This window comes from Vipera berus, assembly GCF_964194415.1.
Source record: "Vipera berus genome assembly, chromosome: 12".
Taxonomy (NCBI): domain Eukaryota; kingdom Metazoa; phylum Chordata; class Lepidosauria; order Squamata; family Viperidae; genus Vipera; species Vipera berus.
In genome coordinates this window covers 20,592,128-20,606,625 of record NC_138215.1, presented here as the reverse complement: position 1 = coordinate 20,606,625, position 14,498 = coordinate 20,592,128, and positions in this window count along the sequence as shown.

Below are 14,498 nucleotides of genomic sequence, written 5' to 3'. Positions count from 1 at the left end.
GCTTTTTTTTATCTCCAGGTTTGCTGCTTCTCTTGAGCTCAGGTTGGTCTCTGTGTGGCTTGGGACCCCCGAGGGCTTGCCCTCTAGCCAAGGAGGGGTCCCTGCTCCTGAGGCCAGAGGTTTGGGGTGGGTTATGGCTGCAGAATGGTGGTGGGACTTCAGAAGCTCTGGTTCTTCAGCTGTCATCTCAGAAAGCCTCGCCCTTCCCGGAGGATAACACGAAGCAGAGTTTGTTCTCGTTCCCGGAGCCTGTTCTGAAACTCAAAGCTCTCCGCAATGGATGGCAGCTCTGAAAAAAACATCTGCCGGAGTCAGCCGAAAGCGATTACCCGGGAAGAGTTAATTGAAGGTCTGACGGGGCCTGTCCTGAAGCCTCAGTCATTCTTGGGGTTACACCCAATGTTCCCGTCTCCAGAGAAAACATGCAGAGCTTCTTATATAAGCTCTCCTTTCTTCTCGGCTTGACGTTGGCTGAGCTTGGCCTGCACCAGCAGCCTCGGCACCAAAATTCAGAGACACTTGCTATTTTTAGCTGCAGCCTGAGCACAGCAATGAAACCGTGGCGCATTGTGTCGTGCAGTGGACAATGGGTGTTTTCCTCATGAACGTGGCTTGGATGGGGAGGGGGGCTGCGCATTATGGGGAAGATGTGGGTTTTTATGGGCAACACGGCAACCTTCTGGGCTTTACTCCACTGTTCAGCTGAAGGGGAAAAACTCCCCAAGAAAGTCTTGGAGGAAGGCAGACGCGGAGAAGACCAGCTCCGGTGGGGATCCAGAGATGACGGACAAGAAGGACTGGAAGGGATGCAGAGAGGGAAGACTTAGGAGGGTGGGCTTGAAGGAAACCAGCTTCACCTTCTAGCTTGGTTCTTGTCTTCAGAAAACCAACATCTCCTCCAAACCAACAACTCTTCTGTTCTTTGCCTCTTTCCCTTCATTGGGAAAGTCTCTCTTTCTCTCTCTCGGAACGGGAGGCTGGTAATCAGGACGAGGCTCTTCTGGGCCCGAGAAACCCAACGACAGGTTGAGGTTCGGCTGCTCCTCTCAACGGAAGGGCCTCCTTGTTCCTGCGCTTCCCTGCAGGAGCTCCGGTCAGACTGGAGCTGGTAGGAGAGGAAAGCCTCTTTTGTCAAAGCCCGGATCACGTTCTGTTCCCATCCTTGTTCTCGGGCGAAACGCTGACAAGTCCTGTCCCAGCAGGCATTCCTGGGCCTGGAGCAGCAGTTTGGCAGGAGGGAAGGCTGCCTCCTTCCTCCTCCCAAGACAAGCGGGCCAGGAGGAGCTGGGCGGCCGGCGTTTCCCCTGACTCCGCTGCACAGATGTTTCAAGGCACAAACTGCCTGAAGACCAGGAAACTGGGGGGGGGGGAGAAGGAGGGAGAGGAATGAAGCGTCCTTCCACACTCTGTCCAGCCAACCCCTTCTGCTTTTCAAGTGGGCAGCTGGAGAAATCCAGTGTAAACCTTTGTTTTCCCCAGCTCTCTGGAGCCCTTGGTTAGTCTGCTTTGCTCCAGGTATCTTCCCCTCTCTCCTCCTCCTCCTCCTCCTTTCTTTACCTCCTCCCCACTCCTCCCTCTTTCCTCCCCCTCTCCTTCCTTCCTCCCTGCCTTCTCCCTACCAGTACCTCCCTTCCCTTCCTCCTCCTCTTCCTTCTTCCCCCTCTCCCTCTCCTTCCCCTCCTCCTTCTCCCTCTCCTTCACCATGCCTTTCTCCCCACCCAGGCTGGTTTGAGGTAACCAGAATGCGTTGAGGCTGAAAGTCAGGCCCACTCGCCTCAATCCTTCCGGTAATGAAACAATTACAGGAGGATTAGAAGCGAATCAGGGAATCACCGGAGTGCTTGAAAACAAGGTGTGGAACTCCTTCAAAGGCTCAGTGGCTTTGATGGGTGATGATGGCAGAATCCCCTCTCTGCAGCTGCAGGTCCAGGAGGCGCAAGGCCATCCCTCCATTCACAAGGTCTTTTTCCAAGCCACAGGGCAGCTGACGTGATTCAAAGAAGATAGGTGGATAGATAAGGTAAAGGTAAAGGTTCCCCCGCACATGCGTGCTAGTCGTTTCCGACTCTAGGGCTCATCTCCGTTTCAAAGCCGAAGAGCCAGCGCTTGTCCGAGGACGTCTCCGTGGTCCTGTGGCCAGCATGACTAGACGCCAAAGGCGCACAGAACGCTGTTACCTTCCCACCGGAGTGTTCCCTATTTTTCTACTTGCATTTTTACGCACTTTTGAACTGCTAGGTTGGCAGAAGCTGGGACGAGTAACAGGTGCTCACTCTGTGGATGGATGGATGGATGGATGGATAGATAGATAGATAGATAGATAGATAGATAGATAGATAGATAGATAGATAGATAGATAGATAGATAGATAGATAGATAGATAATAGACAAAGACAGACAGATAGATGATGGACATAGAGATAGAGATAGATAAAATAACCGACCAAAAGATGCAGAGCAGCTGAATTTAGCAGATCGATAGGAAGGTATTATAAAAGAAGTCCTCCACTTATAATTTTTTTATTTTTTTATTTTAATCCCATTTATATCCCGCCCTTCTCCGAAGACTCAGGGCGGCTTACAATTTAAGCACAAACCAATATAAGCAGTCACTTAGCAACCATTCGCAGTTATGACGGACGTCCCCAGGGCTACTTATGTCCCAGATTCAGAGTTCCGACCGCCGGTTCCTCTGAGGTTGCACTATCACATTTTTGGTGCTCAGCAACCAGCCTGCATTTACTGCCATTCACAGTATCCTGCAGCCACATGTCCCTGATTTGTGCTGTTTTTGCTAGAAACTGGCATTTACTTCTGGGTTCTGTAAAAAAACAAAAACCACCCGTTGCAGGCAATGTGTTTGCTTAATGACTGCTGTGAAAAGGTCATAAAATCAGGCGGGGTCGCCTGGCTCAACTGTGGTCATATGCTGAGGACTCCCTGTGTGACGGCTGGACGGTTCCGCAACCAGCCAGCCATGCTGTCTTCACTAACCCTCCGTTTCGTGGGACAGAGATTCTTCAGTGCTGCTTGGGCCATTTTAGGGAATATTTTCCCCTTAAGAGTCCCTCTCCCACCCCCCAAACTTACTAGTTTCTTCTTTTTGTGTGGGTGGTGCCATTTCCCCCCCCTGTAAGGAACCAAGTTTGCAGAACAAGCCGGGTATCCTAGAAAGTAGATCTATTTGGAATGGCGGGCGTTTGCCAGGATCATATGCCGCACCTCTTAATCTGAAAGAGAACTGGGGGGGGCAGGGACTTTATTTTAACCGTGCCCACGATGTTGCTGTGGCCTCCTAGAGACCCCTTGTTTCTAAATGACCTGATTTGCGGGAAGAATAGGAAAGCGAGGATGCTCCTGGCTAAATCAGCTTCGGTTCGCTCCTCTTAACCTTCTGTGACTTGGCAATTAGCACAGACTAAATATTTTGACATGTTTCATAAGCCAGGAAGAGCTCTCTGGAATCGACAGCAGGGAGGCCCACAAGTGGAAAAAAGCTGGTGGGTTTTGAGGAAGGGGAGAGGTTGAGTAGGGAAGAGGAGGCTGCTCAAAAGTGGGAAGGGAGACCGATTCGCTAACATCATGCAAAAGTGTCATTTCTCTTCCTAGAATGGGTTGTTGCATTCTCTCCCCCCCCCCCCCCCCCGTATCGCTTCCTTACCTTCGTGAATTTCCTCTTATGACCTCAGGCTTCAAAGGCTGCGGTGCTCGGCCCGGGATGTTTCAATGCAATCTCCGGGATTCGTCTCTCCTCCTCCTCCTCCTCCTCCTCCTCCTCCTCCTCCTCCTCCTCCTCCTCCTCCTCCTCCTCCTCCTCTCTCTCTCTCTCTCTCTCTCTCTCTGTGTAATAATGGCCCATTATTATCAGTATCTCTTATTGAAAGCAAAGAAGCCCAGTGCCCAGTCTTTGCCATCAAATACCGAATTTGCAGAAGATTTAAAAAGTGCACACACACACAGACACACACACACCAACCTTTAAGTTTTAGGGGGGAGGACTGCTTTTTCAACATTTAAGAAAGCTTATATTCTGCAATCTGCTATTTGGGCTGCATTAGAAAAAGATCTGATGGGGCTCCTGAGCACAGCTGAAGGCCTCTTCTGGTCTCAAGGAACCCTTCATTTAGCCCTAGCCAGTCCTGCCGGTGGGAGACCCTAACTCTGGGGGGCTGCCCACCCAGAAGCCCCCACTGATGGGGGAGAGGGGGTGCACCTTCCGTTTCGACACTCGGCGTGACAGGAGGGCTTCCAAGTGGAGAGCTTCCTTCTTCCGTCCAGGCTTCGGCATCAACATAGAAGATCGGAGTCGGTGGTCGCACGATTGGCATGTGGGTGGTTTCAGATGGCCCCATTTCCAGCTAAATCACTCTGATGGGATGGTAACCTACCTCAGGGTGTGTTTGTGTGTGTGTCTCTCTAGACTCCCTCTCCTCGGCCAGCTGAGCGTTTCCCCTTTTGCCTTCTCTTACAAAGAGTGGAGTAACAAGGAGTTTCCCCTTGGGTTAACTAGCATTGCCGGGTTTTAACAGAAAGGTCACTTGGCTTCTTGGCTCACGATCTCTGAGAAGATCAGGACCATGCGGGTTGGAGGGTGTGCGTGCTCCAAAGCACAGACAATGCTTCTAGGAGGCTGACAGGATAACAGAGTTGGGAGGGACCTCGGAGGTCATCTAGTCCAACCCCCTGCTCAGGCAGGAAACCCACTACCATTTCAGACAAATGGTTGTCCAGTCTCTTCTTAAAAACGTCCTTTGTTGGAGCACTCACAACTTCTGGAAGCAAGTAGTTCCACTGGTTAATTGTTCTAACTGTCCGGAAATTAGAGTGCTGTTTTTCTCTTTGATTAGTTTCCACCCATGGCTTCTTGTCTTGCTTTCAAGAGCTTTGGAGAATAGATCGGCCCCCTCTTCTCTGTGGCAGCCTCTCAAATCCTGGGAGACTGTCTCTGTCATGTCCCCTCTAATCCTTCTTTTCATTAGACTGCGGTCTTCCCCAGTGGTGTTAGGAGAAGAAATGGGCTTCTTGGATCAGGGATTCATGAAAGGGGCAATGTGGCTTGCAAACAGCTGTTGCTGCTGATCCCCTTTGGAGGTCCCCGGGCCCTTTGATGCGGCCAGAGCCCGGGGAAGCTCCCCTTCCTCTTAATCCTTCCTGTGGATTGGATGGCAAGGAGTCAGCCACAGAAAGGAAAGGAGCAAAAGAGACCTCAGCTTTGAACTTTGGCTTGGTGTGGGGGGGGGTTGTCTTAAGGGTGCAAGAACCCCCCTGTAGCTTCAGCTCAGTTAATTAGAGCAGCCGCCTTGTGGATCCTTAAGAGAGAGTTGGCCAGCGCTGCGTCTCATGGTCCATTGGCCCAAGAAATATTGATTTAAATCCTCTGGGCTTTGCCAGAATGGATGGCGCATCGAAGAGAGAAGTCTTTGCTAGCCTGGGAACTCAGCCGTGCTCTCCCACATCAAGAGCAACTTTAGGAAAAAGGACTGGCACTCTGCCCCCCCCATTTCTGGTGTCTCCAATGGCAAGTCACGGGTGGCTGCAAGACGCTCTTTTCAGGGCTCTCCCCAGGTCAACAGAATCAAGATGGTGGCTGTCCTGGAGCTCCAGCTGCATCGCTGCAGTCAACCTCTTGATTATTTTGATCATAATATGCAGAGACTTTCTCTGCTGGGTGAGACCCACTAGACCAGGGGTGTCCAACCTCGGTGACTTTAAGACTTGTGATCTTCAACTCCCAGAATTCCCCAGCCAGCCATGCTGACTGGAGAATTCTGGGATTTGAAGTCCACAAGTCTTAAAGTGGCCAAGGTTGGACATCCCTGCACTAGAGTGAAACAGCTTGGCCAACTTAGCTCCCATTAACATCTATGGGACTTTAATCTCCAAAACTCCCCCCCCCCAAAGGATAGGTGGGAATTATGAGTCTTGCCATCCAGAAACTGCTCTGTTCAGAGGAGCTGGGCTACTTAAGAGGAGAAGGAATCTAACAATAATTGTTGGTATTAAAACCTGGGAATGATCTTTTATTAGCTTTTTTTAACTCGGCTATAAATATTGGAAGCTATGATTTTGTGATCTCCCCATTATTTATTTATTTTTTTTAAAAAAAAATAGTATGGAAACATATTCCAGGCCTGTCAAACACTTGTCAGTTCAATCTCGCTTAAGTTCCGTAACAAACAGTCATTCATTCTGTTTTGTTGAGTTTGAATTAGTTTTCCCCTTGGGGTTTTTCCCCCCTCCTTTTTTAACATATTTTTTTCTCTCGAATAAGCGCTCTATTTTTTTTAAAGCAATGCTCTTCAGGGAATTCTCCTCCAGAAGATTTTTCAGAGAAAGAGCAGTTTGCAGAAATTCAAATCCATTTTTTGCATATATGAAGGGTCTGTGCGAGTGTGTGTGTGTTTGTATGTGTATGTGTTCAAGCGTGCATCCCTTTTTCCCTTCACCTTCCTTTCGGTCGATTCACATCTGACCCAAGCCATAAGCTCTTCCCTGGGAGAATGAACGAGAAGTTAAAACTTCATGGGCTTCTGAAAAATTTAAAAGGGAGGTAATCTCTAATGCCTTAAGTGCTGCAGTTGAAAGGGCTTTTTGAAACCCTCTGCAGAATCAGAGCCAAAGTTAACTGCCACATGGCAGACAAAAATAGGAATTGTGCAAAGAAACAGCTCCTTTTTTTAAGGAAAAAAGCTGGGAAGGATTGCAAATTTACAGCCTCAGAAGGAGCCGGGTGGCACTTTTTCAAGTCTAACCAATGTTATGACAGGGTATGAGCCTTTGTGCATAAGATAAGGTGTCTGAAGATGCCTGGTTCTTCCCTGTGAATCCCCTCCATGCCTTCTCCCCTTTTCTTTTATTAAAGGACTTTCCCAAATACGGTGAGAGTATTTGAATAATGGCATATAATTATAGCATGATCATACAGCTTTAATTTGTAATTACACATCATTGTGAGCTTAAACTGCCAAGTTGTAAAGGCGGAGTATAATTTAAATTTATCCATTTTTCCTTTATTTCTACTTTGCTTCAGAGTGGCTAATTATCCATTTATAGGAGCTCTGGAGGACCCCGGGCACAATCCAGCCAGCCTTCCCCCAGCCCTTTTCCTTGCAGGCTGAGGAGGGAGAATGGAAGCGCTCGGCTCTTTTCATGTTGGAGCTTTTGATTTTTGCAGAAGAGGAGAAGGAGAAGGAGAAGGAGAAGGAGAAGGAGGAAAGAGGGAGAAGGTCAAGTCATGGGAAGAAGAAGGAGAAGGTGGAGGAAGGAAGGAAGGAAGGAAGGAAGGAAGGAAGGAAGGAAGGAAGGAAGGAAGGAAGGAAGGGGAATTCTGCGAGGTGAATTCCATCCATCCTAGAGTTGCCAAGGTTGAGAAACGTGGCTTTATAGTTTTCCTTGGGTTTCTCCATATGCCGATAATATTAAGCGAGGATGAAGGTCCTCGACCATTTAGACAGGGACCACCTGAGCAACATAGGGCTAACTTCAGAGGAAATATAGATAGAAAACAAATCGGGGTTTAAAAGCTGATAAAACATAAGGCTGGTGGTTGGGAGACCTCGCAGCATTCCTCCATCTGCTGAAATGCCTGCCTCTCCCTGTTTGAGTCGTGGAGTCACCCATGAATGCCAAACAAAACTTTTTTGGAAGACCAGGTAGCATGATACAATGCCTCTCAGATGGGGGTCCCGGGAGTGGGCTCTGGAGGACTCTCCACCCGGTAGTGTTTCCTGCATCAGCGCTGGTGGTTTGCTAGTTCTGTGCCCAAGAAGGAAACCACAAGGAGAAATCTAAAGATGATTTATGGGTGGATTTAAAGGACTTAATGTAAAAAATCTGGGAATTTGGCCCATTGTCCGTTCTCCTGAATGGAAAATTAATTCGTATTGGCTACGATTCTCTTTCAAAAGCTCATGCACCGAGTTTCCAAACTTGCTTTTTAAAAGTGGACATTATAATTGGTTTTTCAAAATTAAAAGAGTCGCTTTCTAACATTGAATGAAGCCTTTTTCTTATATACACACATATTACAGCTGTATTATTATTTATGTTAATACAGCTGTATTATAAAATAAATTTGTATTATTTGTGTTGCTCTATACTTCTACACTTGTACACACCCCCTTTCTCTTTGACTTAAACGCATCCATATGACAAGACAAATATGAAAACCCCTGAACTTAACGTTGTTTTCAATACGTGGTACTCCCTCTATTCTCTGCCCACCAAGTCGTCAAGACTGGGCCTGTTTCACTCCTCTGATTTGCTTTTAATGAGCCTGGGCTGTGACTTGCAGTGAATGAATTGTAATTTCCCTTTCGCTCTGAATCCATTCATTCCTTATGAACGAGACCTCTTTACGTTAGGGAGGCCAAATGGGTGTGTGTAGGGAGGCTGATTTTCCAAAGGGAAAAAAGAAAGATTTGTAATTCATAGCGGAATTAGGATTCTCTCTACTGAAGCAATCAAAACTTTTCAGTTGTTTGTTGACGTGTTAAAAAAAATCAGAAAGGGGGAACTTGGTGCTTGTATCGCATCAGATGCATCTTCTGACAAATCCCCACCCCCCCCCACTTTTAACTGGAGTCCTTCCCAGGGCACGGAGGGGCCAGACGTCAGGGGGTAAAAATGGTCCAGTTTATTCCTGGGCACCTCCAGTTGATATTCAGAAATTCCTGCAGAGTCAGCCTGGGCTGGTTCGGAAAAGCGGAGCAGAATTCAGCCAGGCTGGTGTGTGGTTGGGAGAGGCCAGAGCTGCAGATAGAAGTCAAAGGACATCCCATAAGAAGCCAGCTGCCCCAAACCTCTGGAATCTGGCAAGGTCTTCCCCGCTGGTCTGCTGAAAACCTATTTCCGGGGTCTATTAGGGTTGGGGTCTGTGGTGGTTCTGTTACTTTTAAAGGTGCCGCTTGGTTTGTCCTTGGCTGCGACTGCCTTTCAGGCCAAGGAGAGTCTCTCGTCCTTTTGCTAATGAAGCTCCTTTTCTCTTCCTCCTAGGCATTTCCGTAACGAAGAAGACGCATACATGTAAGTAAGCCTCTCCTTCTGGTCATATTGACTTTGCTGGGGGGGGCACCACCTGTGCTAAGGAGGTTGGCTGCCTTGGCTTGAGTCCCCCTGAAATCAAGAAATGGATGGGGGGCTGAACAGGGATCGATGGTGCTTCAGAGGGGGCCACAAGCTTGGTAAAAATAGAAAACGACGATCTCCAGGTAGATGCAGGCCTTGGTGAAGTAGGCTTCTTGTTGAAATATTCTCTCTTAAACAGGATTTTGTCTTGACTGATGGGGGCTGATGTGTGTGGAATGCAAAGGCCAGGAGATTTAAGGTGTCTAAAGAGCTGGTTAGAAAGTGAACCAGGTTGCATAAATGGTTTTCTGGTTTTCTTTTAAAAAAAACTTGGTTTCTGGAATCCTATTCCATTGTTCACATCTGCCGTATCTTCATCTTTTACCTGCCCGAAAGCTTTTTCAGTGGCTTGCTTTATTCTTCTAAGGTGAGTTTGCTTAGAAACCAGGTGATGTTTACTGTTCGCTGGAGGAAGCGTGAACATCATTAAATAAGGTTCTAGTCCTCATGATTCCATAGAGGAGCTTGGAAATGTGATAGCGAGTTTGAGTTTCTAAGATTGCGAATAAAGTTAAACTGAATCCAAAACAGATTTTCTTTTGAATCCCTGGTATCCTATCTTCACAGGGTTACCAAAATGGGGCTTCTTTCCTTGCTTCCTACGGATGCCCCCTCAGCCTCTGCATAAAAGACCTGCACGGCTCTTGCAGGTGTGTGGTTTCCTTCAGTTGCTGTGTCCCTCAAAGGACCTCTTCTCAAGAGGACCTCGATTCTCTTGAGGGGTCCTCTTGAGAATGGGCCCTGTGAAGGACATACCAACCGAGGGAACCACACACCTGCAGGAGCCATGCAGGTACTGTATTTGGGGTGCAATTGTGATGTCCAGCCCAAGTCTATTGTGAAGAGTCTTGCCTTTGTGAGATGCCCGGAACCATCTCTGAAAGATGGACCCATCTGTTCTTCATTGTCCTTTGGGCATCCATCGAAGACTGGCCTTTTAAGTTGATTCTTCTCTTTATGGCCAATGAACAAATCAGGCTGGTCATGGAGGGCATTTTCCCATCTCTCTCTCTCTCTGTGATTGTGTGTGTGTGCAAGCTCTTTGTTGAGCTTCATGGATGTTCAGGAGACAGAAATTTCCCAAGGAAAACCAACGTTCCCTTCCTAGGCAGATGGCAACTCCGAGCTCCTATTTTGCTGTCCAAGTGTGCAGTCAAGGCAGGGTTTTGTGGGGTTTTTTTTGCAAACACACACACACACACACACACACACACACACAGAGAGAGAGAGAGAGAGAGAGAGAGAGAGAGAGAGAGAGAGAGAGAGAGAGAGAGAGAGAGAGAGAGAGACTTTCCTGCCAAACGGTGAACTTTCCCGAATAATAGTTAAGGGTGGGTGCTGTTGGCACTGAAGCCCCCAGAGAGAAGGCGGAGGCTGAATCCTGTCCCCCGAGGCCAGAGGAAGCGCTGTGTGGTCCCTGGTGTGTTTCTGCCTAATAGCCTAACCGGGCAGCCCGGGGGTCCCTCGGGGGCCTTCCCTGCAAGAGCTCTCCCTCTCTTGGCTCCGATGGCTTATTAAAAATGATTTTATAATGAAGTTGCCTCAAATAGCAGCAAGTTTCTGCTTTGTCCTTGAAGCACTCTTTGCCCTGCTAAAACACTCTTGCAGACAACTCCTCCTCAGCTCTATTTCTCCACACCACCCTTTTTGCTCGGTTTAAACTTTCTTTCTTTTTTTAACAAACTGCTAGATTACGATTGATATTTCTTCCCCTTGGTGGGAGGGCAGGAACATCTGTTCCCCACCAGCTGCTTGGAACCCTTCAAATTCCTCAAGCAGCCATTAGCGGAGAAAGGTGGCCATTTGTTTTCCGCACGGTAGCTGGCCACCAGTCAGGTTGATATTTTCTCCAACTGACAAGAAAGGCTCTTCTTTCCGGCTTTGATGGCAACCAGGCCTTGCTGATCAAGGCGCGGAAGAGAAGTTGGACCGGTGTTTCTCAACCTTGCCAACTTGAAGATGGGTGGACTTCAACTCCCAGACTGGGAGTTCAAGTCCAGAATTCTTCCCCACGGCTGGTTGGGGAATTCTGGGAGTTGAAGTTGCAACTTCAAGTTGCTGAGGTTGAGAAATATTGGGTTTGACAGCTTACTTCCTGGTGTCGTGGATGCTCCATCCCTGAAAATGGACCACCTTTGGTCTGGGACAGCACGTGATGGGCAGGGTTCATTCTGTCCTGAGCGGAGCAGACAGGAAGACTTTCTTGGGCTATGCATGGCTTGTTGAGGACCACAGTTCTCTTTTGGGGAGCTTGAAGGAATGAAATTGGTTCTATCTCTGAATGGAGAGAGCTGGCTGTGGGAAACTGCAACATGCAACTAGGACTTTGTCCTTAATCTGTAAGGGCATCTTCTCACTGACAAAAGAGGCCACCCGTCAATGGATGAGGAAGCGTTGAGTTGCCTTCAAGATGGAGTTCCTTGATTCTGGTGACCACTGTCTCTTTCCTTTTGGCAGCTCTTGGGAAAAGTTATTTCTTTATCTCTTAATGCTTCCGTTATTAAACTAGATCTGTCAGAAGAAACTTTCCCCAGAACAAGGAGATAGATTTCCTGTCCCAAATCTTAACAACTTCCAGTCTTGCTGCATTCGAAACCTAGTTTGGACTCTTTGCAAAAGACTCTTGAAATTGGAAATGGTAATTTAGAGTGGTGATGGATATACCGGTACTGCCAATAGCAGTCTTTTCTCAGGGCCTCATCAGGAGATCTTCAACTCGCTGTGGAACAGAGTTAATTAATGAATGGATTAGCCATTCTGAACAGCTTATCCAGGAGCTGAGATTAGAGCCAGTGCTGGAAATCTCCATTTGATCAACCGATATCAAGCCATCCTTGTTTTACAGGGAGAACTCCAGGAGGCAAGAGTGAACTGTGTGGACCGAAATGGGTCCCTGAATGAGATTCCTTCTGCTTGGGGGCCTTTCCGACCCTTTTAAGAGTTGGCTCTGTCAACCCCTCCCTTTAGGCCAGAGCAGCGTATTGTTTGCGACTCAGGAATCCTTGCAAGCCTAGCAGGGTGGCTTAAGATAATGTGCATGGTACATGCAAACACATACGTATCTATTTCACACATCATATTGTCAACATACATTTAAAAACAAATCAAAGGTGTCAAGGGAGACCCTGATTGTGCTTTGAAGCTTTCACCCCCAACTCCGGAGGAAGTTGCACTGTGTGAACGTCTACCTTCCTCTCCCTGCTGCAGAAACCGTAGTTAATGGCAGCCGTCTAACAAGTGACAAGTTTAATGGTCCATAAAAATCCCAGCCCTTGGGGTGTCACTGGAGGTTTATTGTTACACAAAGCCCAGGAGTAGATTTGTCACTTTCAGACTGAGGTGCCCTGAATGGGCCTGTTCAAGCCGAGGAGAAGAGCAGCACCAGCGGCTTCTGGATGCGGCTTCTGAAAGGACGGGAGCGGTTCTCAGGAAGGTCCAGATCCATCTCAGAAGAGGCAGCGCGGAGCTTCAAGATCCTATGGGGGAGGGCCCCCCAATTCTTGCTGTCTTCAGTCCCCCTGAGACAAGGCATGCTCCTCTTGGGAACTGGTTCTTGGCCACCCTTTCTTGGACCTTCCTCCCATCTTCTAAATGGCAAAGCCACCAGCTATTACATCTTTCCTTGAAAACTGCCCTTGTTTCAGGGAGTGTTTTGCATTATTTTTGCAAGGTTTTCGCCAAACTCTTGAGTGGCATCCTTCAAGGTGAACACGGGCAGGAAGGGGTGGAAGATTTAGACACTTTCTGTTCTTGTCTTTTGAAACTTCAGCTGGGATTCGTTTAGGGGAAAGGATGAAAAGAGGAGGCTGATTGGCTGTAAGACCAAAGGTCACTTTAATAGACCTTCCATCAGGCGCTAGACCTTAGGAATGCACAAAAGTGTGTGGGCACCTGGAGAGTTGCTGAGCATGCTTTCCAGTGGTTTAGGATGGGCCTTCCTTTGTGCCTCACACACACACCTTATGTAAACTAGCAAAACCAGAACAGAGAATGCAAAGCAACAGCAAGGATGACTTATTCCAGGGCCTTAGAATACGCACGCACACAATTATTATTTATCTACAACATTTGAGTTCAGGCAATTGTCACCCACGGAAAGGGATTTGGACCCAGAGGTGCTGAATCATCTTTGCTTCTCTCCTAACCCCAAACGCAAGGAGAGCGAGAGGCGATCAGATTGATCTCCCATAGACAGATCCCCAAGCTGAACTCTGTAAGACGTTACTGGTTCTCAACTCAGATTAGATTCCAATTCAATAAGGAACATCACTGTGCAAAACAGGAGAATCCAGAGTGGAATGGGAAGGAGCTTGCCAAGACTTCCAGATTGACCAAAATCACCAAAGAAGCAAAACCTGTTTCCCACCACACACTTCAGGTGAATCTGACTTGGCACCATTTGCTGAGGCCTAAGCCAGGGGTAGACAACCTTGGCTCTTTTAGGACTCGTGGACTTCAACTCCCAGAATTCCTGAGCCAGCATGGCTCAGCTTGGAAACCTCTCCCTTTCCCCTCAGCACGGCTGGCTCAGGAATTCTGGGAGTTGAAGTCCACGAGTCCTAAAAGAGCCAAGGTTGTCTACCCCTGGCCTAAGTTAACCGAAGGACCCAATCCACACCTCCCTGGGGAACAGCCTCTTCCATAATTCATAAGCAGGGAGTGATGGAAATTGTAATCCACACCCCGGGGAGCATCAGATAGAGGGGAGGCTGCATTGGGCTGCTCTCTTATGAAACCTACCCCCATTTTACTTATTTTTTTATTTATTAAATTTATATGTCACCCCTCTTTCCTGTAATGCGACTCTGGACGGCTTTTTCCTTACAGAACCTCTTTGAATTCTCACCTTAAAAAGTTGCTCAGGTTTTCTCTGAGATGCTTCCAAACTGTCCCTCTAAATTTTCATTTCTGCAAACCCCGGGAATTGTCTGGAAGAGCTCGTTGTCTCTTGTAGTCTGGGCCAGGATTCAGGGACATTTGCTGGCTTTCAAAAGCCAGCTACTAGGAGGGAAAAAGCGGGGGGGGGGAGCCTTTCAGGAACTGGCATTAAGAGGGAGACATAAACCTCCCAACAGTTGCTGCACCAGGAAGCCCCAGACAGACAGTCCTACGAGTGAAATAAGACACTGTGGAAAATCAGCTCCAGAAGGAAACCCACAATGGATGTCAGGATTGGATTCCGGGGCTGGACACACCCTCGTCTCGCGAGGCCTTCCCCAAAATAGCTGCATTAGCTTATGTAAACTTGGCAACATGCATTTGGTAAACATGCACAAACTTACTCATGCTGGCTGCATGAAACGTAGCCACACATAAGACTGGAATTTTGAGTTTGGTTTTTTTCCCTTTTCTTTAAAGAGGAAACTAAAATA